The sequence below is a fragment of the Rattus norvegicus genome, chromosome X, assembly GCF_036323735.1.
Source record: "Rattus norvegicus strain BN/NHsdMcwi chromosome X, GRCr8, whole genome shotgun sequence".
Classification (NCBI taxonomy): domain Eukaryota; kingdom Metazoa; phylum Chordata; class Mammalia; order Rodentia; family Muridae; genus Rattus; species Rattus norvegicus.
Genome location: NC_086039.1, coordinates 138185854 through 138213780, shown reverse-complemented (window position 1 = coordinate 138213780; position 27927 = coordinate 138185854). Strand labels below are relative to the sequence as shown.

General features: G+C 47.6%; 1 long non-coding RNA gene across 4 annotated transcripts; it reads right to left on the bottom strand.

Annotated features, from left to right (window-relative positions):
• On the bottom strand, positions 1-27521 carry LOC120099214 (uncharacterized). 4 transcript variants are annotated; one of them, XR_010061638.1, is made up of 5 exons: positions 27344-27521; positions 26601-26809; positions 24962-25182; positions 20849-20951; positions 1-312 (listed from the first exon to the last, which is right to left on the bottom strand). It is a non-coding gene; the product is annotated as an uncharacterized LOC120099214 (long non-coding RNA). The 4 variants fall into 4 exon arrangements; XR_005498218.2 differs by lacking the exon at positions 1-312 and having other exon boundaries at positions 17299-20951; positions 27344-27519; XR_005498219.2 differs by lacking the exon at positions 1-312 and having other exon boundaries at positions 17299-20951; positions 26676-26809; positions 27344-27515.
• Between the last annotated feature and the right edge of the window lie 406 nt (positions 27522-27927).

Sequence of the window (27927 nt, the reverse complement as noted above, 5' to 3'; positions counted from 1 at the left end):
TTTCCCCATGTCTCTCTTATTCCCTTTGACCTACTTTTCCCCCTCTTCTCTTTTTTCTTCTCTTTTCTCTATTGGTCCCCTTCCATCCTTTTCTTTGTTTGGGCTTCATTTCTATAAAGAGACACTGACCAAGACAACGCATATAAAGATAGTTAATCGGGGTAGCTCACAATTTCTGAGGTTCAGTCTATTATCATCATGGTGAGAAGCGTGACAGCATGCAGGCCGACATGGTGCTGAAGGAGCAGAGACAGCCAGGAGACCATTTTCTGCAGACAGCCAGGAGGAGTATCTCTTCCACACTGGGCAATGCTAGAACATAGAAACTCAAAGTCCATTCCCACAGAGATGCATTTCATCTAACAAGGCCACCCATATTCCACCAAGAGTACATATAAATCTTAATAGTGCCACCTCTCATGGGCCAAGCATATTCAAACTTCCACATCCCACCTGCTAGCCTTCATAGGCTTCTTCAAACATATGAGTCTATGGGGACCATACCTAGCAACAGCATAATGCAAAATACATTCAATTCGACTTCAAACATCCTTACAGTCTCAACAATGTTTAAAAGTTCAAATTTCTTCTGGGATTTACGCAACCATTTAACTGTAATCCCCTATAAATCAAAAAGAAAATCACATACTTCCAGCATCACAGGATATATATTAACATTTCAAAAATATCATAGTGAGGAAATACTGGACCAATGCCAAAATTTAGCTGGATGAACTCCAAACTCTGCATCTCCATGTCTGATGTCCAATTCCTTTCAGTTTTGTTGACTGCAACACAATTCTATCCCTTGGGCTGGTTCCTGTCACTTTTAGCAGGGGTACCACAGATCTGGAATCTCTAACATATTCATGTCTCTAAGGCAACTCCAACATTATAGCCTCCTGTTCCAATGTCTGGTATCCGTACATAATCTTCTGGGCTCCTCCAAAGGGATTGGGTCACTTCTCCAGCTCTGCCCTCTGTAGCACTCTGGCATCTGGTTAACTCCATTCCATTGCTGCTACTAGATTTGGTAGACCCCCCATGTTACTGACATCTCCAATATACTGGGGTCTTATGCGCAGGTAGGCTTCACCAATAGTTCCTCATAGGTGCTCTTTATTGTGCCCAAGCCTCAACATCTTAGAATGACCCTTTCAGTTCTTAGAAGTCAACTGGAACTGAGTCTGCACATTTTCACCAATGGCCTTTCCTGGACTTTCCCAGTGCCAAGCCTCAGTTACTGTCCATGACCCCCTTCATGCCTTCAAAACCAGTACCACCTTCATGATTCTTACAAGTACAGCTGTGGTTATGATGTCTATCTCTGGAAGACAGCTTTTCTATGCTCTCAGAATTCACCTCAGTGATGCTGGTCTATTTTTAATGACACTAATTCCTTAGCTCCAGCTAACCAGCAACAACTCTCCCAGAAACCCCTTCTACTTATGATGCTAAAACCAGAGCCACATGGCTAAAGCTTCCCAGTTCTTCTGCTTGCTGGGACTGGAACTGGATATGCTTCTCACCCCTCTGTTCCATTATCATCCCTACCTTCTTATTTTCCAAGTCTTTCACTGCCTAAGCTTGGGTGTACTGAAATTTGCTCTGTAGAAAGACCTCGAACTCAGAAATCTCCATGTTTCCCTCTCCTGAGTACTGGGATTGAAGGCATGAACCACCACACCTGAACCTAAGCCTAGCTTTACCTTTTCACAAAATCTTTACAAGTTCTGCATTGTAGTTCATTCCAGATATAGTCAAGTTGCCAACCAAGAATAGCAGCCATCACAATGTTTCCCTTATCAATTTGACACTCATAATCTCAAGACACATTGTCATATTTGCATATGTCCAAATAAAAACAAAAAGCAGGTCATAATAATGTATAAGAAGATGTAACTATCCATTGTTTGACTGGAAATGTATAAACAATCATCTTAGCTGGGTGGGATACTGCCCTGAAGTCACCAGTCCCTTAATTCCATTTAATATCCTAGGACATAGGATTTAGTTCTATTTCATTTCCTGGTACCCCTTTAATCTTGAACCTAATATTTCATATTTTTCCTTTCTAAGTTTGCTATGCTTGATCAAAATACTCTTCATTAGAATGAAACACAGGGTAGTCTATGCAAGGCTTTTCTGAGACCTCCTTCCTCAATGCAACCAATCTGAATCTCTTCAACTTAGCCTCAGGCAGTCTCTTCAGATTAGGACAAAAAGCAGTCACATTATTCACCAAAATCTCATAAGAACAATCTCCAGGCTACATACTAGTAATTCTTCTACTCTGAAACCTCTTGAGCCAGGCCCAGAGTTCAAATCATGTGTCTCCCATGCTTCTACTAGAATGGCCCATTTAAGCCCCATTTAAAGCATTCCACTCTTTTCCAAAGTCCCAAAATCCACATTCCTCCAAACAAATGCATAACCAGGGCTATCACAGCAATACCAAAGACCCTGGTACCAAGTTCTGTATTAGTTTGTGTTTCATTGTTGTGAAGAGCCAGGACGACCAAGGCAGCACATATAAGGTAAATATTTAATTGGGGCTGGCTTACAGTTTCAGAGGCTCAGTCCATATCACCATGGCTCGAAGGATGGCAGCATGCAGGCAGACACAGTGCTACAGGAGCTGAGAGGTCTACATCTTGATCTAAAGGCAGCTATCATCTTCTGCAGGCAGCCAGAAGGGTCTCTTGTTCACTGGGCAGAGCTTGGCATAGTACCTCAAAGCCTATTCTGACAGTGACATACTTCCTTCAACAAGGTCACAGCCATCCCAGCAAGGCTATATATCCTAATACTGCCCAAAATCCAAACTACCACACTCTTCAACTCTTCCCTCTTCCCACCTCTTTCCTCTTCCTTCCTAATCTCTCCTACCTTCTATTTTCCCTCTCCTTTCTTGCCTTTTCTTCTTTTCCTGCTCCCTACCTTTCCCTCCCCCTCATCTCTCCACTTCCCTTTTCCTTCTGCCTGCTATTCTTTTTCCAACTTCCCCCTCTCTTTTCTCTTTGTCCCTCTATTACCCTTTTTTCTTCCATTATCTTTCCCCTTAACTTTTCTTCTCTCCTAGTCACATCTCCTTTCCTCTTCTCTCTTTACCTCTTCCCTTCTCTTTTCTCACCACTGCTCTTCACTATTTCCCTCTTACCTATTCCTTTGTCTTCCCATCACTTCAATCAGCACTCCTCTTTCTCCTTCATTCCCTGCTCCCATTACCCTTCCCGCTCTTCCCCCCTCCCTCACTTTCTCTCTCCTTCCTCTTCTCTTTTCCCATGTCTTTCCTCCTTGGACCTCTTACCATTTTCACTCATTTTTCCTATTTTCTCCTCTTTCCCCTTCTGTTTCTCATTCAATTCCGTCTTCTTACCTTCTTCCTCTTCCTCCCACCTCTGTGCCCTTCTCCCCGCTTTCCTCCTTTCTCTACTCTCCTCTTTTTTCCTGTCTCCTACTTTCTCATCATCTCTCTTCACTCATCCCTCCATTTCCCACTACCCTCCTCTTTCCTTTATTCTTCTCTTCCCGCATCATCACTTCCCCCTACACTTCCTTCTTCAGTCCTCTTATATCTTCCCTCCTCTTCCATCCATTCTCCTCTTGCCTTGTATTCCTTTCTCCAACCTCCTTCCTCCTATATCTTTCCTTCTTGTCTTCTCCCCACTCTTTCATCCCTTTTATTTCTCTTCCTTACCTTTCCCTCCTCCTTCCTCTTAACTTTCTTCCCTTCCCAATTTTCTCCCTCCATCTTCCTCTTTCCTCTTCCCTCCTCTTACCTGTTCCTGCTTTCCTTACTCCCACTTCTTCTTTCTTCTCTTCCCTCCTACCTTCTCTTCTTTTCTCTCTATTCCCTGACATTTTCCCCTTTTCCTTACTTCCTCATCTCCCTTCCTCTTTTCTCCTTCCTTCTTTCCTCCTTTTCTCTCCTCTCTGTGCTTCCCTCCTTCTTCCTCTTTTGTCTTCCCTCTCCCTTCCTCCATCCCCTTCCTGCATTTCTTCTCTTCCCCTCCCTTTCCTCTTGCCTCCTCTTCTATCTCATTCTTCCTCCTTCTACTCCACTCCACTTCTTCTACTTCTTTCTGTTCTTCTTTTGTCCCTCCTATTCTCTCCTGTGTCCTCTTCACTCTTCCATGCTCTACCCTCCTGCTTATTCTTTCCTTCTCTTCCTTCTTCTTTCTTTCACCCTGTTACTTCTTCCCTCCTTTTTCCTCCACCATCTTCCTTTTGATCACTTCATCCTCCATAGTTCCAGTTATACTACATGCTCTTTGATCCTCCCCACCCTTTTCTCCCTCCTTTTCTTCTTTCCTGTGATTCCTTTCTCAGGTCCTATCCCATTTCTTCCTCTTTTCTTTTCATTCATCCCATCCCTTCAATTCTTTTCCCTCCATGTTCTGTCCTTTGTCCTCTTTGCCTCATTCTCTTCTCTTCCTCACCCCTTTCCCCTTCTTCCTCCACTTCCCTCTTCCATTTGATTCCCATCTCCCTCCTTTTCCTTTTTATCCCTCACTGCTTCTCTTCATATTTCCCCCTCTTTCCTTGTGCTTCCTCCTTTTTTGAGCTTCATTTTCCATCTTCCTTCCTCTTCTGTTCAGGCTTCTTTCCTCCTCTGTCATATTCCCTCCATCCTCCTCTTACCTATTCCCTTTTCTAGTTTTCCTTCTCTCTCCTCTTTCTTCCCTTCCTCCATTTCTTCCCTTTTTGTACTTCGTATTATTCCGTCTTCTTCCTTCCTCCCAACTCTTCCTTACTCCTTCTACTTTCCTCCTCTTCACTCCATTTTCCTCTTGCCCCTACATTCACTTCCCTACTTCCTCTCTTCTCTCTGCTTCCCTCTGTTAACTTCCACCCTCCACTTTTGTTTTCCCTCCCCTTTGTACTTCCATTCTCGCCTTCCTTGCCATACCTCTTCTTTACTTCTCTCCTTTCACTTTACTTACTCCATGCATCTCATTCCCCCTCTTTCCTCCTCTTTCCCATTCTGTCTTGTTCCTTCCTTGCTCCTCTTCCCTCCTCTTCTTTTCTTGCCCCTCTTTCTTAATACTCCTCTTCCCCATTCTGCCTCTCCCCTACTCCTTCTTTCTCCCTCCTTTTCCTTCATTCTTCCCCTTCCACCCTGCTCTTCAGTCTCCTACTTCCTCCTCTTCTCCCTTTCCCCTACATTCCCCTTTTCTCTCCTTTCTTTTTCCCCTACAGCTTCCCTCTTCCTTTCTTTATTCTGTTCCTTACTCCCACGTAGTCCTACTTCCAATGTCTTCCCTCTTCCCTACTCTTTCCTATTGCCTCCTCTTCCCCACTTCCCTCCAACCTCTTTCCTTTTCTCCTCCTCATGCTCCTTTTTCTCCTCACTGCCTTCCTTCCTGTCTTTTCCATCCTCTTTCTTTTACACTTCCTCTTCTTCCCTCCTTACTTCCTCCCTTTTCTTTTCTTGTCTCTCTTCTTCATTCTTAGTTCTTTTTCCTCCTTCTGTCTCCCTTGTCTGTCTCTCCCTTGCTCCCTCCCCCCTCTTTGTTCTTCCACCTTCTTTCTCTCCATTTACCCCACCTCATCTTACAGTCTATTTCTCCCTCTTCACTCTACTCACTCCCCTTCGCTTGTCCTCTTCTTCTCTACTGTCTCCTCTTTGTTCTTCTTTCTAGCATCCTTTTCCTTCCTCTCCTTCCTCCACTTCTCACCAATCCTTTTCCTCCCCACCTCCTCTTCCATTTTCCCTCTTTTGGCTTTGTCCTCCCCCTTCCTTCTTCTTCCTTCTTCCCTCACCACCTCCTTCCCTCTTTCCTTTCCCATTCTTCCTCTACCCTTTACCCACCTCTCTTTCTTCCTCCATCGTCTTTCCTCTTCCCTCCCATTCCATTCCCTTCCAGATTCCCTGATCTTCCCTCTCTCCTTTTCTTCCTCCCATCTCTCATATTCATCTCCCTTCTCCCTCTTTGTTCTCTTTCCCTTCCTATTTCTTCTCTCTCTTCCTTGTTCCCTCTTTCAAATCCATCTCTTTTCTCTAGAAAAGGTGAAAGGGAAGAGGCAGGAACAGGTTGGAAAAGGGAATAGGAAGGAGAAAATGGAATAAGAAGACGCTACCATCCTCTTCCCTCATCCTCCATCTTGCATTCTCTTTCACATCTTCTCACCTATGTCTTCTCTCAACTTTCCTCCTTTCTCTCCTCCCTCCTCTGTTCTTCCCTCTTGTTCTCTTTCCTCAGATCTATCCTCTCTTTTCTTTCCTCCATCCCCCTTCCTCCCCTTCCCTCTTCTGTCCTAGTATTTCTCCCCCTTTCCTTCTTCTCTCTTCTTTCCACATCCTTCATATTTTTCATCCCTTTATCTCACCTCTCCTCTCTCTTCCCCCTCTGCTCTCCTCTTTTCACATCTTATTACCTCTTCCCTCTCCTTCCTTCTTTACTCCTCTTTCCAGATCTCTCTTTTTACCTCTTTTCTCCTCTGTCCTCTTCCTTGCTCATCCCCCTCCCTTCTCGTCCATTTCCCTCTTCCCTCCTCTTCCCTCCTCTTCCCTCTTCCTTCCTCTAACCACTCCTAAACTCTTTTCTCTTCCCTTCAATCTCCTCTTCCTCCTCCCTATGCTTTCTCGCTCTTCCCCTTTGACCCCATATTTCTTCCTCTTCCCACTTCATATTTCTTCCTCTTCCCACTTCATATTTCTTCCTTCTGCTTCCCTCTTCCCTCCTCTTACCTCTCCTTGTTCTTCCCTCACTCCTGCACCTCCCCTCTCTTCTATCCCTTTCCCTCCCTTTCCATTCTTCCTACCTCCTCTTCCTTTCTCCTTCCTCCATCAACTTCCCTCTTCCATCTACTTTCTTACTCCATCAGCTTCCCTTCATTTCCTTCATTCCTACTCCCTCTTCTTCCCCCTCCCTTCTCCCTCCAATTTCCTCCACTCCTCGCCCCTCCCCATCTTCCTTAATTTTTCATTTCTTTCCTCCTTCCTATTCTCTCCTCCAATCTGTTCCCTCCTTTCTTTCTCCTTTTTGCCTTTTCTTTTTCCTTCTGTCCCCTCTAATTTCCACCTCCGTTTTTCCCCTCCACCCTTCTTTCTACTTTCTCCCTTCTCTTCCCTCCTGCCTTTCCTTCCTCTTCTTTCCTTCCTTCATTTTCCTTCTATCCTCCACTTTCCTCCTTCCTCTCTCTTCACTCATTTCTCCTCCCTTCTATTTCCTCGGCTTTCTGTTCCCTCTTCTTTCCTCCCCCCTCTTCTCCATTTCCCTCCAATGGCTCCTCCCTACTCTTCCCTTTTTCATTTTCCTATTTTCCTCTCTCTCCTTTCGTTCTTCTTCCCTCCTCTTTCTTCTTCCTTCCTCTTTGCACTTCCTTCCTCTTCTTCCCTTCCTCCACTACTCACTCTTTCTCTTTTCCCCTTGCTCCCCTTTCTTCACTTCTTCCTTCTCTTTAATACTCCTTCCTTTCCTCTTCCTTTCTCATCCCCTCCCCATCTCCCTTTTCTTTCCTCTTCTCTTTCCTCCTCTTCCTTCCACTTTCTCATCTCTCCTCCTTCCTATTCCCTCCTCCCTCCACCCACTGAATGTCTTTCTTTTCCTTCCACTCCAAATTCCACTCCCTCCTCTTGTATCTTCTCTCATTCTATTCCCTTACACCTACTCTACACTTGTCCTCTTTTCTCCCACCCTCTTCTTCTTTCCTCCATCCACTTCCTTCCTCATTCTTTCTCTTATTCCCACTCTTTCCTCATGCTTTCACCTTCCCTTGCCCTTCCCTCCTCTTCCCAGTTCCACCTTCTTTCTTCAACCCTCCTTTTCCCTGCTCCTTTATTTCCCTACTCCCTCACTTCTCTCCTCTTCCCTCCTCTATCCTCTTCCCAACTCTTTTGTCTTCTCACTTCCTTGCTTTCTCATTTCCCTCTTCCCCCTCTTTTTCTTCCTTCTTTCCTCCTCCTTTCACTCTCCTCTCTCTTCCGTCTTCTTCATAGCCTCTTCCTCCTTTTCTCTTTCCTCTCCTTGCCTTCTCTTCCATCCTTCAGTCTTCCCTCCTACATTCAGAATCTTACATCCTCTTCCCTTCTTTCTCCTCCATCTTTCCCTCTCTGTTCTTCCTCCTGTTTCCTCTTCCCTTCAATTCCCCTTCCCTCCTCTTCTACTCTCCTCTCTCCCCCTCTTATTTACCCCCTTTTTTCCTCCTCTCACTCACCTGTCTTTCTTTTCTCCTCTTCCTTCTTCTATCCTGTTTATCCTTCCACCCTCTTCCCTCCTCAATCCACTATCACCTTTGTTCTTCCCTCCTCTTCCTGGCTCCCTGTTCTCTCTCCTCATCCCCTTTCTCTTTTTCCCCCTTCCCTTTTTCTATTTTCTCCTCTTCCCTCTTCCCTCTTCCCTCCTCTCCTCTTTATACTGCCCTAGTCTAGTCCCTTCCCTTTTCATCCTCTTCTCTCCCCCCACTGTTGATCACCTTCCTTCCCCTCCCCATCCTTCCATCCTTCTCTTCCATCGTCTCTCCTTTTTCCTCTTCAGGCCTCTACTCCACTCCCTACACTTCCATTCTTCCTCCCCATCTTTTTTATTCACCTTTCTGCCCTTCCCATCCTCCCTCAGATTTTTCTCATTCCTCCTCCCTATTTCTTCCTCCTTCCCTCTTTCATTTTCCCTCTTCTCTTTCCCCTTTTCTTTCATTTTCAACTTATCTTTACTTCTACTTTCCCCACTTTTCTCTCCTCCCATTCTTTACTGTCCTCCTCTACCCTCTTGTTTCCTCCATCCTCCTCACTCTCTTCTCTTTGTCCCCTTTTCATTGTATTTCCCTTTTCTTTCCTCTTCTTTCCTCTTCCCTCTACCTCTCTCTTCTCCTTCATCTTTCTTCAACACTCCTTCCCCACTCTCCTCAGTTGGTCTTTCCTCCTCCATCTTACTCTCTCATGCTCCATCTACCACCCACCCTGTTTTGCTCTCCCTTTTCCTACATTCCTTTCCTCTTCCTTCCTCTTCCCACTTCCTTCCCATCCTGCCTTTCTCGAAACATCTTCCTTTCTCCTAGTTCTTAAGTCCTATTTTCTCTTCCCTCCTCTTCTCTCTTTCTAGTCTTCCTTCCTCCCTTACCTTTCCGGTTCATTCTCTTTCTTCTTCTTATCCCTTCTTGTCCTGTCTGTGTCCCATTTCTTCCTTTTTTCTTTCCTTTTTTTCTCCTCTTCCCCATCTCCACTTTCCACCTTCCTCCCTTTCCCACTTCCCTCTTCCATCCTCCCTGCTCCTCTTTTTATTGCTTCCTCCCCTTCCCTCCTCCCATCTCTTAACCCTCCATCCTCTTCTCTTTTCCATCCCTTTTCTTTGCTCCTATTCCTTCCTCTCTTCCTTTATCTCAACTCTTCTTCAGTATCTTCTTTCTTTATCTTCTTCTAGCCACCTTCGTTAATCTTCATCCTTTTTCCTCCCCTTTCCTATTTCCGTATCTTCCCTTCATCATCCTCTCCACTCCTCCATCTTCCTCCTTCCTATTCTGCCCTCTCTCTTCTCCCCCATTCAACCCTGTTCTGTCCTTTTCCCTCCTCTTCCTTCCCTGTCCCTCTGATCTCTTTGAATTCTTCTGTTTCCCATCCTCTTCCATTATCTTCCCTCTTCCTTCCACCTTTCCCTTCCAGGTTTTGCTTTCTTCTCTCCTTGCTCCCCTTTCTACCTCTCCACTTTCCCCTTCTCTCCTCATCTCTCTCCTCATCTCTCTCCTCATCATCTCTCTCCTCATCTCTCTCCTCATCTCTCTCCTCATCATCTCTCTCCTCATCATCTCTCTCCTCATCATCTCTCTCCTCATCATCTCTCTCCTCCTCATCTCTCTCCTCATCTCTCTCCTCATCTCTCTCCTCATCTCTCTCATCTCTCTCCTCTTCCTTCTTCTCTCCACTTTCCACTACAGTCTTCATCCCTTTTGCCCCCCTCACTTGTCCATCCTGCATTCTCTTCTCCCTTTTTACTTTTTCTGTATTCCTTCCTCTTTCTTATTCTTCCCAAATCTTCCTTCTATATTGCTGTGTCTTCTTTATTCATCAGGTCTCTTCTTGCTTTGTCATCCTTCTGTCCTCCTTTCCTCCCTCGTTTTTTTTACTTTTCCTATCAGTCTTTCCCATTCTCCTCCCTTGCCTGCACTACATCCTATTTCTGGCCCCTCTTCGCATTCCTACTCCTCCTCTTCTATTCTCCACCTTCTTCCCTCCTCTTCATTCCTTGCTTCTCTTCCATCCTCTCTTTTCTTCTCTCATCTTTGCTCTTCCCTCTTCCCTCCAGTAGATCCGACCCATCTTTTCCTTCTCCTCCTCCTCTTTCTCCTCCTCCTCTTCCTCCTTTGCCTTCTTGTTTACTTCCTTTCCTTTTTCTCTACAGTCTTTGTCTTCTTTACTCCTTCCTATTTCTTCTCTACTCATTTCCCCCACTCATCCCCTTCTCTTCTCTTCTCTTCTCTTCTCTTCTCTTGTCCTCCTCTTGTTCCCCTCTTCTTTTCCTTCATCTTCTTTCTTCCATCATTGCTCCCCTACCCTATTCACTTCTCTTCTTCCTGCCTCCCTGTGCTGGTTTAAATCATAATGACCACCATAGGGTGATATGGAGTGGTCTTCTTAGGAGATGTAATCTGGTTAGGTGTTGCCTTGTTGGAAGAATTCTGTCACTGGGTGTGGGCTTTGAGGCTTCAAATGCTCACGCCAGGTCCAGTGTCAGCCTTCAACCTCCCCCCCAATCCACCTGAGTAAGTCTCAGCTTGCAGGCTGTCAAGTCTCATGCCATTACAGTAATGGACTAAAATCTCTCGATTGTAAAACAACTCTCATTTTCTTCCTTTATGAGACTTGCTGTGGTCAAGAATTCTTTTTATAGCAACAAAAATCACAAAAGACTCCACTTCCCATTTCCCTTCTCTTCCATGTGCCCTCTTCTTTCCTCCTTATTGTTTCTTTGTTTTCCCACTTCTTCCCACTTGACTCTTATCCCTCTTTTTCACTCCTCTTCCCTTCTCAAGCTTCTTACTTGCACTCTTCTCTTCCCTCCTCTTCCTTACTCTTTCTATCTCTTCAACCCCCCTTCCCACTTCCCTTCTGTTCCCTGACTCTTCCTCTACCCTGTTCCTCTCCTTCATTCTGTCCCATCTTCCCACCTGTTTCTTTTTCCTGACTCTTAACTCAGATTCCAACTTCTTCTCTTTACACCCTCGTCTTCCTTCCATGCTCCATTTCCCTATTTCAATTTCCCTATTCCTTCTTCTTCCCCTCTTCTTCCTCTTTTTCTCCTCCCTTCCACTCTTTCTTCCCTCTTCTCTTCCTTTCTCCTTCTTACTGTCTCCTCCCCTCTTCCCTCTTCTATTACCTTGCCTCCTTTATTCTCTTCCCTCCTCCATTCCCTTCCCCCTTCTACGCACTTCACTTCCATCCCTCTCCCCCTCCTCCATTCCCTTCCCCCTCTTATCTCCTCTGTCCCCCTCTTCCTTCCTCCACCTCCTTCCCTTTTTCCCATTTCCTTCCCTCCTATTATGCCTTTTCTCTGCTTCCATCTTCCTTCTCCCTTTTGCTTTCCTCCACTGCTTTCTTCTTCCCTCCTTTCTTTCTTGTGGCTCTTCCTTTCTCTTCTCTACTCTCCCCTCCCCATCCCTCTTCCCTCCTCCCTGCCATTTTCACTTTCATCCACTCTCCATTCTCTTCTCTCCTCTGTCCTCTTCCCTTTTCTGCTTTCCCTACTCCCTCCTTTACCTTCCTCTTCTCACTTCCTTTCTCCATCTTCTTCCCTCCTCTTCTGTCTTCCTTCTTCTTCCTCCCTCCACTTCCATGCATTCATCCCTCCTTCTCAGTCCGTCTTCTCACTTCCACTTTGCTCCATTTAAAACTTTCCCCCCTTTTCTCTTTCCCTGCTTCCTTATCCAAATTTCCTCCTGCCTCATCGTCTTGCTTACCTCTTCAAATTCTTCCTTATCTCCTCTTCTGTATCCTCATCAGTCCTCTCTCCTTTTCTCTTCTCATCCATCTTATCTCCACTTCTCATTTCCCTCCTCTATTACTTTCCCTCTTCCTCCTTCTTTCTTCCTATTCTTTTCTCTTCTCTTAATTCTTTTGTCTCCTCTCCCCACCCTGCTCTTCTCCCCATCCTCCTTTCTCCTCATCCCTCCCATCACCAACATCTCCTCTTTCCTCTCCTCTCCTGTCTTGTTCCCTCTACCTTCCTCTTTCTTCTCTTCTAGTCCATTTCAATTGTCTTCCTTCATCCAACTACTTGCCTCTTCTGATTCTTTCCTCCTCCCAACCTTTCTTCTTCCCTCCATCCCTGTACTCTCCTCCTCTGTCTTCTTTTTTTTTTTAAGATTTTTTTTACTTATATGAGAATACCGTAGCTGTCTTCTGACATACCAGAAGAGGGCACCAGACCCCATTACAGATGGTTGTGAGCCACCATGTGGTCGCTGGGAATTGAACTCAGGACCTCTGGAAGAGCAGTCAGTGCTCTTAACCGCTGAGCCATTTCTCCAGTCCCCTCTGTCTTCTACTTTCTTCAATCCTCACCTGCATCCTCTTCTTAACTACTCTCTCCTCTTCACAGTTCCCTTCTTTCTCCTCCTCCTCCCCTCCCATTCACCCTCCTTCATTTTCTTCCCTCCTCTTCCCTTCCCTCTCTCCTCCTCTGCCTCTTCCCTCTTCTCTCCCCTTTGCTAACCCTGTCTATTCCATAATCTCTCTTCATTCCTCCCTCCTCTTCTCTTCACTCCTCTCTTCCGTCCTCTTTCCCACTCTTTTCTGTTCCATCCTTCTGCCTTTTCTCTCATTCCTTTTAACCCCTACTTCCTCTTCCTTCCCCTTCCCTCTTCCCTATTCTTTGTGCATTTCCCTTGTCCCACTTTCATCCCCTTTTCTCCTCTCTTCTTTTTCCCCTCTTACCTGACCTTCCTTCCTCTTCCCTCATCTTCTCCCTTCCTCCCTCCTCTCCTCTTCCCCATATTGTCTCCTTCCTCCTATTCTTTCTTTACTCTTCTTCCCTAGTCTCTCCTTTCCTCCCAATTTCCGCTTACCTGCATTCTCACCTCTCTCCATCCCTCTTTTCTGTTCTCATCTCTTCCCTCTTTCTTCCTCTTCCTTTGTTTCTCCACTTCTACCCTTCTTTTCCTTTTTTCCTCCCCTTCATTTTTCCCTCTTCTTTCTTCCTCGCTATTTCCCTCCTTACACTTTTCTCCTTTCCCCTCTTCCCTCCTACTCTTGCCTGTCTCTGCTTCTTTATTTCATCCTTCCTTCCCTTATTTCTCACTTCTCTCCTCTTCCCCTTCCTTCTTCTTCCCTCCAACCTTTTCCTTTTTACATCATTATCCCTTTTCCTTCCTCTTTTCTCCCCCGTTCCCTTCTCTTACATTCTTTCCCCACCTTCTACTTCATCATCCTCTCTCCTCTTCCATGGACCTTACTTCTTGTCTGCTGTCCTCTTTGATTCCTGTTTCCCTCCACTTCTTGCCTCCGTTATCCCTTATATTCTCTCCCCTCCTTCCTATACTTCCCTCCTTTCTCCTGCCCCATCCTTCTTCATTTCTTCTATAACTTTCCACTTCCTCCCTCTCCTCTTGTCCCTACTCTGTCCTTTTCCAGCCTCCCTCCTCTCTCCTTCTACCACCTCTTCTTTCCCCTACTCTTTGATCTCTCCCCCTCTCCCATCCTCTTCCCTGTTCCTCATCTTCCCTTTTTTCACCTGATCCATCCTCCCTTCTTACCTCCACTCTTCTCCATACTCTCTTCTCTTCTCTCCTCTCAATTCTACTCCATCCACTTCTATACTCCTTCTTCCTTCCCCCCTTTCCCATCTTCTTTCCTCTTCCAAATTTGCTTCTCCTTACTCCTCTTCCTTCCTGTTCTCTCCTTGCTCTTCTTGCCTTCTTTGTCTCTCCTCTTTTCTCCTCCTTTATCTTCCTTTCTCTTGACTTCTCCTTTCCTTTTTCTTCCCTTCCCTTCCCTTCTCCTCTCCTCTCTTCACTTTTGCCCTAGTTCCTGTTATCTTCTCTTCCATATTCTCTCCTCCCTCCTACTCTTTTTATTTTCCTTTCTCTTTGATCTTCCCTGCCCTTCCTCTTTCCCCTTCATCTTTTTTCCTCTTCCCTATGCCATCCTCCCTAGTATTTTCTCTCTCCCTTTCCCATTTTCACACCTGTAATTATTACCTTTACTCTCCTTCTCTGTTCTCTTCCTGTCTCTCTGAGACCACCTCCCTTTTTATGTTCCATCCCTTCTCAGTCATCTTCCTGCCTCTTGTCTTTCCTCATCCCACTTTTCATTCTTCCTACTATCTATCCTTTATCCTCTCTGTAACCCTGCCTCTCCTTTACCTTCTCTCCTCCATCAGCCCCTGCTTCCCTCCTCTGTAATTATCCTCCCTCCACTTCCCTTTTACCCCCACTCCACTGCTCTTCCCTTTCTATCACCTGTCCTCTTCTCACTCTTCTCCTTTTCCCTCCACTTCTCTCCTCCCGTCTCTTCTTGCTTCCCATTTCTCATTTCCCACTTTTCCCCTTTCTTCCCCCCCTCTTCTCTCCAACCCCTTTCCTTTCCCCTCTCTTTTCCACTCTCCCATTTTCTCTTCCCCTCATTCCCTTGCCTACTTCTCTCTTCTTTCCTCTTCCATACTCCCTCCCCTTTCTTGTCTATTCCCTCACCCCTTTTCATGTTTGCCTCCTCTTTTCTTTTATACCTCTTCCCTCCACTCATCTTTTTTACCTCATCTTCCCTCTTCCCTCTTCCCTCATCCCTCTCCTTCCCTCCTCCCTCTCATTTTCACTTTTCTCTACTTCTCTCCTTTTTCCTCTTCCCTCCTCATTTCTTTTCCTTCCTGTTCCCTCCGCTCTGATCTTCCTTCCTCCATCTTCTACCCTCCTTCCTCTCTTCCCTCACCCTCCTCTTCCTTCCTCAAACTTTCTCCCTCATTTTCCCTCATCCTTTCTATCTCTTCCCTTCTTGTTCCTATAACCTCTGTTTTCCTCCTCTGTCTTCTCAACTACCTCCTTATTTCCCTTCTCTTCTGTCTTTCCATTGCTTGCCTCCTCCCTCCCCTTCCCACTTCCCCTCTCTTCCCTACCCCCTCCTGCTTCCTCTTCACTTCTTGTGCCTATCTCCTCCTCTTCCCTCCTCACTTCCCACATCCCCTCTTCTCTCTTCCCTCCTCCTTTCTCTTTTTTCTATCCTCTTGGTCTTTCTTCCCCCTTTCCTCCTCACAATTATTTTCTTTCCATCCTCCTCCCTCTTTTCATTTCTCCACTTTCTCTTCTCCGTCCTCTTCCCTCTTTCATCCATATCCATCCGTCCTACTCTTTCTTTCTTGTCCATCTTCCCTATCCCATCTTCTCTTATCTTTTACCTTCTACCTCTTCCCTCCTTTTTGCTCTTTTCCTTCTCTTCACTCTTTCTTGTCTCATCTTTCCTTCCTTTTCTCCTTCCCTCATCTTCCCTCTATTTTCTGTTCCCTACTCTTCCTACCTCAACTCTCTTTTCCTGCTACAACCCCATTCCCACCACTTCTTCTTCCTTCCTCTTCCCATCTCCCTCCTCTTCTGTCCTCCTTGTGTTCATACTTCTCTCATATTTCATATTACCTCTTCCATCTTCCCTTCTTTCTTCACATCTTCTCTTCAGGCATTCCTCTTCTTTCATCTTCTCTACTCTTCCCTTCTTCCTCATCTCTCCTCCCTATCCTTAGCTCTTAATTCCTTTTTCCTATTACCTCCTTTTCATCGTCCCTTCTCTTCCCTCCTCCCTACTTTTTTCTCGTTCCCTCCATCTTTTCACATCCTAACTCCTTTTTCCTCCTCTTCTCTCTTCCTATTATTTCCTGTTTTGCTTTGCTTTTCCCGCTGTTTCTCTCATTTCCCTCTTCCTTCCTCTTAATTGCTTTTCTCTTATTCCCTCATCTTCTCTCCGTCATCCTCTTTCCTCTTGACTTCTCTTCCATATTCCATTTTCTTTTCTTCTCATCCTGCTTACTTTCCTTTCCTCTTTTATCCACTTATTTCCCTCTTCCCCCTCTTCCTCTTCCCTAATATTACATCTTCCCTCATCTAAGATCTTTGTACTTTTTTCCCTCTTTCTACCCCAACTACCCTTTCCTCCTCACTCACTCCCTTTTTTCCTATTTCCTCTTCTTCCTTCCTCTTTCTCTTCTCGTCCCTCTTCCCCTCCATCCCCTTCCCTCATCTCTTCCTCTCCCCTTCTTTTCACGCATTCCTCTTCTTCCCTTTTCTTTCTCATTCTTCGTGTGCCTCTTCCCTCCTCTCTCCTATTCCCCTTTATTCATCATCCTTATCTTACCCACTCGAGTCTTCCACCACTTTCCTCTTCATTTCTCTCCCATCTTAACTTCTTTCCTTTCTCTTCCTCTGCCATCCTCTTCCCTCCTCTCTCTCTTCCCTCTCCTTATTGTTCCCTACCTCCTTATTCATTTCCCTTCTCTTCCCTCTTCCCTCCTTTCTCCCCTTTCTTCTTCCTTCTTCTTGCCTCTTCTCTCTTCTGTTCTCATTCCTTCTTTCATCTTCAGTCCTCTTCCCTTTTCATCCTTCTTACCTCTTCTTTTGTCTTTCCTTCTTTCTCTTCCGTCTTCCCCTCCGTCGCCATTCCTCCTTTTCCCCCTTCCCTCCAATTTCTTCTTCTCGTCTCTTACCTATTTACTCTCTCCTTCCCCCTTTTCCCTCCTCTGTCCTCCTTTTCCATCCTCTTCCCTCTTCTCTTCTGTTCACTTGCCCTCCACTTCCCTCTTCCAGCCTCTATCACTTTCCCTCCTCTCTCTCCTGCTTTCCTCCCTCCTCTTCTCTACTGCCTCATCTTCTTTCAGCAATCCTCTTACCTCTTCTTCCTTTCTCTTCCTTCCTTGTCTGTTTTTCCTCCCCCTATTCCCTCCTCCCTTTTCCCTTCTCCCTCTTCTGCCCTCTTCTTTTCTCCTCTCTGGTCCATCTTCTTTCCTCCGCCCTTCCTCTTCTTTCCTGTTCTCTCTACGCTCCTATTCCATCTTCCCTGCTCATTCTTCTTACCTTTGTCTCTCTTCTCTGCTCTTCCATCATCTTCACTACTCTTAGTTTCTCTTCCCTCCTCCACCCTCTTCCTTAGTTCTACATTCCCCTCCTCGTGTTTCCCTTTCCTCTCCTGCTCATTCTCCCTCCATTTGTCCTTTGTATTCTCTTCTTTCCATTTCCCTCCTCTTCCTTCTTCTCCACTCTAGCCTCCTCCTCCCCTTCTTCCCTCATCCTTCCTCTCCCATCCTCATTCTACTCTTCTTCCACCCACTTGCCTCCTCCCTCTTTCTCCCCTCCCCTCCTTTTTCTTTTCCCTCCTCTTCCCTCCTATCTTCCTTTCTCACTCTCTATTCATTTTCCTTATTCCCTCTTTTTTCATCTCTTCACTTGATCTTTTTCATTCTCTCTTCTTTACTGTTCCCTCTTTTCTTCTCAAACTCATTTTCACTTCTCCCACTTCTTTCCTGTATTTTCTCTTCCCTCCTCTCTTTTGCCTTTTCTTCCTCATCCTTTCTCTTCTGTACTCCTTCCTGTTCCTCCTTTATCTTTCCAGCTCCCCACTTTTTCTTCATCCTCCTTTCTCATTCTTCTTCCCTTTCCTCTCATCTATCCTCTTTTGCACCTTCTCCTTCTTCATCCCTCCTCTCCTTTTCCTTCTTTCTTCTGCCTCCTTCTAATTTTCTTTGCTGTCCTTCCTGCTTCCCCCTCTTCCTTTCACTTCCTTCCTTGCTCCTCTTCTATCTTCCATCCTCTTCCCTCTTCTCTCTCATCCATCCCCTCCCCTCTTCTCTCCTTTCTCTTCTTTCTTCTTTCCTTCTTTCTTCTTTTTCCTCCTCCCTCATCTTTTCTCCCCCTTCTTCCCTCCTCTCTCCTTTCTCCTCCCCTTCTTCCCTTTCCTTCCTATTCCTCCCCTTCTATCTTCCTCCTCCCTTATTGCTCCTTCCTTTGGCTTCTTTCCTTTTTTTTCTTCTTTTTACTGAGACAGGGATTCTCTTTGTAGCTCTGGCTGTACTAAAACTTGACCTGTAAACCAGGCTGACCCAGAACTCCTCAGCCTACCTCTGTCTTCCATGTGTTGTGATTAAACACATGCACCACCAAGCCTGCCTTCCTCCATTGTTTCTTGACCTAATAGGCAACTTGATCTCAACACTAGAGTTCTTTGCCCAACCACACCTAGTCACCAGTTCATGCTCTGACCCTGACAGATTCCTCTATAAGCACCCCCGCTTACCCTGCCATAGCACTGTAACCTGTCCCTTACTCCCTTCCTTCTACCCTAACTCCTAATTTCCCCCCAAATTCTCTTTTAAGCCAAATTTAGAATCATCAGAAACTCCTTCCAGTACTGTAGTCCTACCATCATAGGTATAAGCTAAAGCCTTCCCAATTAGAAAAAAAATCCCTCTCTTAAGAATCATTAAGAATTTTCTGAGAATGGCTGTGTAGGTCCTAAGCAAAACCTGCATGCCTAATCTCAGGACAGGGCAGAAGGGTGCCTCAGAGGCCCTGGGCATGGAGTTGCAGACCTTTGTGCACTCCATGTGGGAGTTCACCATCAAAAACCTGGCCTGTGGAACAGCAAGCCATTGACCTAAGTGCTGAGACACATGTCCAGTCCCAGACCATCCTACTGTAGTCCTGATGTTCAGCTCCATTTTGTACAGCAGGATCCCAGTTTTCTATGAGCCTCTGCCTTCATGGATACTTATCTTCTTTTTCCCTGTTCACCCCGATCACCCAGACCTACAGGCAAAGCCAGGCCTCCTATCATACTCTTCATCCTCCTACCCACATCCTTACTCTCCTTGTCTCACAGTGACTCCTGATCACCTGCACATCCTCTGGTCCACACTCTCTGTCCCTTCTAGTGATATATATATATATATATATATATATATATATATATATATATATATATATATCCACTTCCCGTCTTAGAGAGCAAGCTGGCCTCTTTCTAGTCTTCCTGTCCATCCCAAGTTTGACTCTTCTTCATTCATATTCATATTCATCTTTCATCTTTATTCTTCTCACCCAACCTAGGCTAGTCACTACCCTTCCTGGTTCCTGATCTAGACTCCACCCTGCTTTCCTCTTAGACTCCTAACCTCCTCAGACAATATGTGAACTCCCCTGTTATCTGTTCCAATCCTATTGATCTTCCTCCGTGCTGTGTCACTATCCCCCTGCTTCGAACCCAAGTATGCAGCCTTCCACTTCAAGTTTCTTCTCCTCCCTTAGTCTCCTATACTCACCATAGATTCCTGCTTTCTCCTGGTCCTGGTCCTTCTCCCTGACCTGCTAAGCCCCTCCAGCTTTCTCATGTCTCTATGTGCCTGCTGCCTTACAAGCCAGTCTTTTTGCTTCTGGTGTGTAACACCCCCCACCCCAGGAGTACTGTGCTCAGAGCAGTCTCTGAATTCCCCCCACACTTCTGCACTCATGTCAAAGTCCTGTGCTTCCACACAGACTCCTAAAGTCCCAGACACTTGATCTCTATACCTGACATATAAACTTGACCTGGCCATTCTTTCATCCTCCTAGCCTATTACCCTCCCTCTCAAAATCCTATCTTCCATTGTCCGCCTTGACATACCCTGAGCCTCCTGCCCTCTTATGAAGTCTCCCCATCCTCCCAGACTTCTCCAGCTCTTTCCAGTCTCCCTACATGGCCATGACACTTAGATCTCTCCCTTACCTCAATCTCTGATCCACACTTCCTGAGACTTCTGCATTCATCCCCAGCCATTGCCCCCTCTCCCCAAGTTCCTGACATCTCAGCACAGGCATTAGCCTTTATCCAGTCACTTACACTATCCTATACCCTTCTGACAAACTACTTTCTGTTCTCCATTTTCTAAGTTTCAACTGGACCCTCCTGGTCTGGTACTCAGAGTCTTAGGAACCCTGGGACAGCTTCTGGTCCTCCGTGTCCCGCTCTGCCTGGGAATACACTTTCCTCCTATCAAACCTGTCAGCTGCAGAAGACTCCTACCCCTATCCACAGGGCTGGCACTTCCAATCTTCTAGACATTGACCATCTTTTTCCTACCTCTGGCCTCTACCCATGGCATGAGCTCACCTCCTGCACTCCCTCTTAGTTTCCAGCAACCCCACTGTGTGCCCTGCTCTCCTCTCCATGCTCCTACTGACCTCCTCTCCAGGCTTGTTCTCTTATGCTCCTCCTCTTCTCTTTTAAGACTCTAACCCCATTACCCTTCTGTAGTCCCAGAGCCTCACACTCTCAAGAGCTGCTGACCCCATTCTCAGACTCCATCCCTGGTGACACTCTCCACACCCAGTTCTGTCTCTGGGGACCGCCTGGAACTTGATACCCTCACCCTGAGCCTCCTTAATGTCCTATCCAGACTTGGTGTCCCTCCACAGCCGTTAAGACATCCCCTTAAGCCTGCTTTCCCCCAGACTCCTCCATTTCCAGAGCTCACTAGTCCAACACATAAGACAGTTCACCTCTTCCCTGGTCTTCTCTAGTCTGGTACTCTCCTATTTTCCTTACAAAGGACCTCCTGCTGAGTCTCCTGACATCTCCTGTTGTCTCTTCTCACTAGTATTCTGTCACCTCCAACACCATGTCCTCAGGTCCATCTTCTGTCTGTCCCCATCCTTCTAACTCTGCTAAGCTACCTGTACTGCTCACCCCTCCAGCGTCCCTGAGCTCCCTGCTCTCTTCCCCAACCCTTAGCCTTTACCCTGCTCACCACTATCCCCTTTTGTGTGTTCCTTCTCCCCTCTTCTTCACATGTCCTCTCTTGTGCCCTTCTCCAGTGACCTCCCCAGCCCCCAGCACCCTCACCATCCCCCGGCCCTCTTCAGTATACTGTAGTGCTCTGTAACCTCCTATAGCCTCCACACTCACCCGCAGGCTCCATTTTGTTTGGTCACCTTGGATCTGTCCTTCTGGAGAGACGTCTTGGAGTCTTCCTAAGACCCTTTTGTGGGCCTTTGGCCTCCTCTTCATCCTGCAATGTTTGCCCCAAGTCTTCTGCCCTGTTCCCTCACCTTCCCATCCTACTTCCTACTTCCTCCCTTTACACTGAGTCTCCGACCCCTTCCTCAGTCTCCTACAACCCTTGAGTCCTCATTCTCAGGCATTCTGTCCCCTAGCCCCACCCCAAACGCCCTTCTTTCACCAGAGTCCTGTCACTCCCCATTCTCCCTGAAGCTCTTGCCCCACACACCAGCCTCCTGTCCCCTGCCCAGTTCCTAGTGCCCCTTGAGTCCTCTCTCATTTCCTAGTGTCCCTCAGTTTTCCCATAGCTTCCTGCTCCTCCCCTGACTTTCTACCCCCATCCTGCGTACCTTCCTCCTCAGATTCTCACCCTCTCTTGTCCCTTTTCACCTCAGACTCTTCTCACTCCCATTTGTTCCCTGTAGCTGTATACTTCATCCCAGCCCTTTCGTTAGCCTCCCCTTTTGCCCTGCAACTCGTGCTCCTAGATACCCCCACAGCTTCTGGTCTGTCTCCTCCTCGACCCCTTCCTTCTACTACCAGCTTCATGCCTCCCCTGAGAAGCCTGCTCTGCTCCTCACTGTCCTCACCCTCTAAACCTGTCCTTGCATCCCTCTTTCCTCCTCCAGGTCCTTCTCCTCAGTTCCATCCAATGCTGTCTTCTACACAGCCCTCTCAAGCCCGCCCTCTGTTTTTCTTCCATTTCCATGAGCATCTTGTAATCCTCCTCATCCCTGGACGCTCCTTTAGTCTCCTGCCACACCATATGCCTTAGACTCCGTGCTCATCTCCAGCTTCTTCCTCAGCCTGCTGGTACACATGTCTTCCAGATCAGCCCTCAACCTTCTTTCCTTTCTGTGCTTTGAACCCTGCTCCTCAGCCCCTGCCTTCCTCCCACCATCCTATCCTCTGCCAACCTTCTTACCCTGCTCAGCATGGGGCCTGTCTCCCCAAACTCTTACTCTCTTCTGTTACATATCTCCTCAGATAGACTCCCTCCTAAAGTCTTTCCATTCTAGCCCACTACCTTACTCTTGAGCTATCTGCCTACTCCAACATCTAACTTTACTGACTTGCTTGCCCATCTCCCTGATCTCTACCCTGCTCTTCCAGCTTTGGTCCTGAACAGCCTATTGCCCCCTGCCCGAGTCTCCAACTATCCTACCTAGGCCCTGCTCCATTCTACCTATGGTTTGTGTCTGTCCAGAACCTCCTAAGCCCTCCTAGGCCTCCTCACCAGCCTTTAGCTGCATCCTTCTAGGTCTGAGTGTTTCTCTAGCCTCCTCCTGAGTCCTGAGTTTCCTGCCACCCGGCCCATCCTCTAGGAGCCCTCCTCCCCTCTACACCTTAGCCTCCTGCCCTCCCCTCGGCAGCTTGCTTTCCTCTGGCCTTCTGACACCCCTCAATGTTCCACTCCAGCCTTCTACCTGCTTCCAGAATCCTAGAATTTCCTCACACACACCCCCATCCTTATTCATCTGGTACCTAGCTCCCAATGTCACTTCCATGTCTTGAGCACCTGGCCTTTGTCATCAGCTTCCTAGCCTACAAATGCACATCTGAGCTCCTTTAGTGTCTTACCCTCCTCTCAAGGCTCCGTGCTGTTGTCCTCCCAGAATGTCTGCCCTCCCTGAAGTCTCCCCTCCTCCATCCTCTTTCCTTTCTCTGGATGCAAACCACCCTGTCCTCCTCTGTTGCCTCCCATCTTGCTCCCCAGCGTTCTGCTTCCCACCCCCAGATTTTTTGCTTCCTCAAGCCTTCTTTCCCCTAAACTTCCCCTAACCTCCCATCTTCCTTTAGCCATCTATTTTCTTTCGCCTTCCTCCTGAGGAGCCTGCTGCCCTCTCCTCTGCCTTCTGAGTCAAATAGACGCTGCGGCTTGTAGGGCCTCTGGCCACAGTCCACCTTTCTACTCTGTCCCTGCCCTGTCTCCAGCCTTCTGCTCCCTTGAGGCTCCTCCCCTTACCCCTGCCCTTCCTCAGACTCAGATCCCACTCCTGCAGGATTCCCTAGCCTCAGGCTCACTGCCTCAGCCTTTTGCCCTTCCCCCCATGGCTCCTGCTCTCCTCAGTGGGCTTATACCCTCCCACAGCGCCATTACTTTTCCAGAACCTCCTTCCCTCCTCACCCTCCATTTGCCCTTCTCCTGCTGTCTATGGACTGTCCTCAGAATACAAAGGGCTTGTCCGCTCAGTCCCCCTCTCCTACAGAGCCTCCAGCCCTCGGGCCTCTTTTAGCTCCTCCCTTCCTCAGTGCCTCCCACTCTCCTGAGGCCTGTTGTTTACCTCCCAAACCTCTGCCCTCTTCCAGCCCCCTGAACCTCCTGCCTTCCTCCCAGCTTACCTTTTTCAGTGTTCTGTCTTCCCTCCCAGAATACCACATCCCCAGGACAGCATGGCTCTCAGTCCTAGTTTTCTTCTCTCCCTAGGGTAGTACCCCCTGGCTCTGCCAGCCTCCTCCCAGCCCTTAGAGCTTTCCACAAGACCCATGAGCTCATGCTCTGTGAGAGGATTCATACTCTCTTCTGATCCTCTGTCCTGGCTGAGGTTCTATACTTCTCAGCATCCTGCCCTTGTCCTGGGCCTCATTAACCTTCTTCTGGGATGCTGGGCCTCCTCTAAACCTGTCCTCCTCCAGCTACTCCCTCTCATCCCAGACTTCCCGCTGAGTCTACGGCCTGCCTCTCTAGCCTCCCACCCCACTCTATGATCATTCTGCCTGCTTCACAGTATAACCTTTCCTCAAGGCTCCCGCCTTTTTCGGGGCTTTCAGCACCCAATATCCTCCACTTATCCTCTCATCCTACCATGCCTGCAGCCTGCTGCCTCCCTCCCCAGAACCTGAGATTTCTCTTGAGCTTCTGGCCTTCTTTCTTCAGCCTTCCTCTGCAGCCTTTACTTGCCCACCGCACCCCAGTATCCTATTGTATTCCAAGAAGCTCTTGGGCATCTCTTCAGGTTTTTGTCTTTTTCCTGAGACCTCTACCATTCAAGGGGTCTACAATTACCCTGAGCCTCCTGCTCCTCATGATTCTACCCTCCCATGACTCTCCCTTCTCCCTAAATACATTTGAGTTTTATGCCCTCTGCACTTCTCCCAACCTTTCTTTCTCCCTTTCTGCTTTCCTGCTGACTCCTTTTCTACACTCCAGGCCTTACAAGGGATTCTTTTTTACAAATATGCTGCCTTAAGGCCCCCTGCCTCCTCCCCACTGAGCCTCCTGCCTTCTTCCTAAGCCACACCTCACCTCTGCCCTAGAGTTCCTGGATTCTTGGGTAATAGCACAGAATGGTGTTCTGAGAGCACAGAGCTAAAGCCAGGAGAGAAAAGCAGGTATCGCTCAGTTCCAAAAGAAACTTCGATTCCTCAAATTTCAAAAGGTAGTTCAAATATCCGGAAATGAGCTCAACCTATAGGAGGGTTTCTATTGGTTAGATAAAATCAAGCATTCCTCAGGAACTTGTGAGGTCAGGTCAATACCTGTGGCAGACAGGACAGATAATTACCTGTTGTGCCTGGAATCTCAAGGTGTGTGCAGGTATCACAAGCAACTGTTACACATTCCAAGTAGATCTTAGCAACCTTTCCTACTTTACATTTATACTCCCCAGATCAAGACTTCCCTGCTCCCAGTTACTACTCAATCTTCCTACTATTGCTATGCATTCTCCCCCTCTCACCTCTCTCTCTCTCTCTCTCTCTCTCTCTCTCTCTCTCTCTCTCTCTCTCTCTCTCTCGTTCCCTCCCCCTCCCTCCCTCCCTCCCTCCCTCCTTCCCTTCCTCTCTCCCTCCTCCCCTCCCTCTGTTGTGCTTTGCTTCTCCTTCTGCTTCTTTCTATATATTTTCTCTATTCTCTCTCCCCTGTTTTTCCCCCCTCTCTCGCAGATAGTCGTGGTGAGGTCTAGGATGCTGGCTATGCTCAATCTGCTTTTTTCTCTCCTCCCTCTTCTTCCTTATCCAGATGCCTCTTGCTATTCTCTCTCTTTTTAATCAACATAAAAACCTTTTCCTTGCACATACAGTGTGGGGAGAAGTCATGTCTTCCGCTTATACAGCATCCAGTTCCAGCACCTGGTGGGTGGTTCGTCTTAGCAGCAGTCTTCAGCAGACAAAAGGCACTGAGGGCTTTACCACTTACTACTGCAGAGAGGACTTGGCTGCACACAGTGGCCTGCAGACACTGGTTCCATTTCCCCTTACTCTTGAGGTTCAACTTGCATTCAACACCTTGACTCCAGTCCCTAGAATGAGAGAGACAACTTTGATTCAGTTTCTTTCTCTGAACCATGTTAATGCGACCAACTGGAGCCTTCTGGGCCTGGCTCCACTGTAGCCCATTTAGTGTGTGTGTGTGTGTGTGTGTGTGTGTGTGTGTGTGTGTGTGTGTGTGTGTAGGAGGGTAGCAGAGGGTGGTTGTCCTGTCAAGGGTGATCTAGAAAGAGGTTCTGAAGGAGAGGAGGTTCTCTGCTCATCTCTGGATTGTCTTCTTGGCTTGGAGCTTGCTGTCCCATGTCCCACCTACTATCCCACTCAGGGTATGGTATGGCACCCACCAGAAACAGGAGGCAGCTAGGCAGTGTTCGGTGTACAGAACTCCAGGATTTTCTTTTACGTTTGAGAGATAACAGCATGTGACAACTTTGGAAACCACATCTCTGGCTAGACAGTGCTGACCATGCAGAGACCAACACACATGGAAACGAAAGGTCATCCGGGCTAAGTCTCTGAATTTTTGAAGCTCCACTGCCTGCCATACAGCCTGCAAATACAGGGCACCATGACATCATACAGCCTGCAAATACAGGGCACCATGATATCATACAGCAAGGGCACCATGACATCATATAGTGAGGGCACCATGGAAGAACAAAAGTTCCCAAGGGGATGGCAAAGCAGAAGCTCACAGACTGATCAGGGTCAGAATGGGACATGAGCTCAAAACTCAGTTGGGCCCCTCTGTCCCTGGGGCTGGCTGGCATGCTTCTGAAGCTTTCTGTATCAGTAATAGAATGAATAGACCTTGAGATACCAGTCCCAGAGAAGTTGGAGGAGTGTGGGATAAGGAGCAAAAGTATCCCTTGGGCCATTCTTGGGCATTGAGAGATCACAACTTCTACCCTAGATAGGGCCTCCTGGACAGGCTGTCCTCTGCTTATCTGGATGAGATTTCCCATGTGATGCCAGGGATGGGCCTGCGAGCTGGGAACAGAGAAACAGGGCCATACCATGGGTCTCAGCCACATCTCCTCAACCTTCCAGTGACATCATGACCCTATAAACCACAATGCCATCCTCACGGCTGTCCATACCACACAACAGCCCAGGAGCTCTTGGTCAAGCACCAGAGAATTGGGGGGCTTGGTTCTGGAAGGGGGCTGGACATTTTAGGAAATCCTTGAACCTTACCCTCTATTTATGAAATCAACTGTTCACCCGTCTTTCAGACCACTCCAAGGGAATGCAGATGTCCAGCTCCCCTATCTCGTGGCCTCTATTTCTCCCTAGGCTCCTTGGTAGCTCTCCACTCCCTCCCAACCCCAATGTCCTGCCAGGTTGTGGAGAAACTGTAGCAGGGATGGAGGAATACCGGTCCAAGACAAGCTGGGCTCTCTCCTCTTCTCGTGTAACAGGTGGGAGAGCACATCTCCCTCACACTTACTGGGAGATATCAGTGTCCAAGACTTTTCTGTGGAGGGACCAGGAGACCTGAGCCACCTCACCCCTCTGGGCTCACCAGAAAGGCCCCTCTCCTTCTAGGCAGGCTCTTCACTCAGCTGCTACCTGGGCTACTACAGCAACAGTGGCACCTCTAGGATCCAATTTGAAATGTTCAGAGACAGGGTGAGCCATCACCCAGAAGACCAATGCCTGAAAAAGAAAGAGAGACTTCAGAGTTGGCCTCCTGTGTGCTCCCCTTCTCTACCCTATTCTGAGAGCAGCTGCCTGCTTCTGGGGTCCTTCCAGGTCTCCAGATCCTGTGCATGAGTCCTTTGCATAAAAAAGGGACTGGATGCCTGGAAGGTGGGTGGGTGGGCCTCCCTGTCTGGGTGCTGGTGATGAGCCGACCCTCCAAGATACCATGCCCCCTTTACCCTATCAAGGAATCACATTACCAGGTAACATGGGAGAGCTTCGCCTACCTTTTTGGTTTCCCAGCTTGGCTAGGAAGCAGGTGTGTCAGGTGAGCTACCTCATTCCACAATGCTGTGCTTTTCTTGTCTCTCCAAACCTTCTATTCTACAGTTCACCTGTCCTCCTGCACTCACCCATCCTCCAAGTGTCTACTGATCTCTGACCTTCTTCCCCAGTCTTTTGTCTTCCTTCAGCCTCCTCAGTGGACCTTCCCACCTTATCTGCTCACAGCCCTTATGCTGTCTCCCAGCCTTGGAACCTCTTGCTCACCATGCACACGGCCTGTCTTCCGCGAGACTTTCTGATTCTCCTGTCCTCTCCTAGACTCCTGCATTCGTCTCCTGCTTTTTATCTAAGCTGTCTTCCACCTGTCTCCTCCTTATCTTCCCATTCTCATGACTTTTATCTTTCTCTATCCTCCAATCTGCTCCTTGAGCATGTGATTTTAGCCTTCTCTGAGCCTCCTACCCTTTACTATGGCATCCTCCTCAAATTCCCACTCCTTCCCAGCTTCCACCTTCCCCACCAGCCCAGCCTGCTATCTGTATCCCTAGCCTCCTGCCTTCGTACAAACCTCCTCTGTGTCTTCTACCCTCCCCATGAGTCTCATGTCTTCTTGTAGCCTGCCACCATCCCCCTAAGCCTACTGATCTCAGACGTCCATGCTCTCCCTGAGCTTCCATTTGCTGACATTCAACCTTTCATCCCCAGACTCCTGCCTGTTTCTAGGTTCATGTCCTTCTCTAGTGGTATCCTAAGAGCCTCTGAATCTCCAACCTTCCTCTTGAAGTGTGTATCACTGCAGTCCTTGGATGGCAAGAGCAAGGGTACCAAGAGCCTTTAAAGTATCTGTA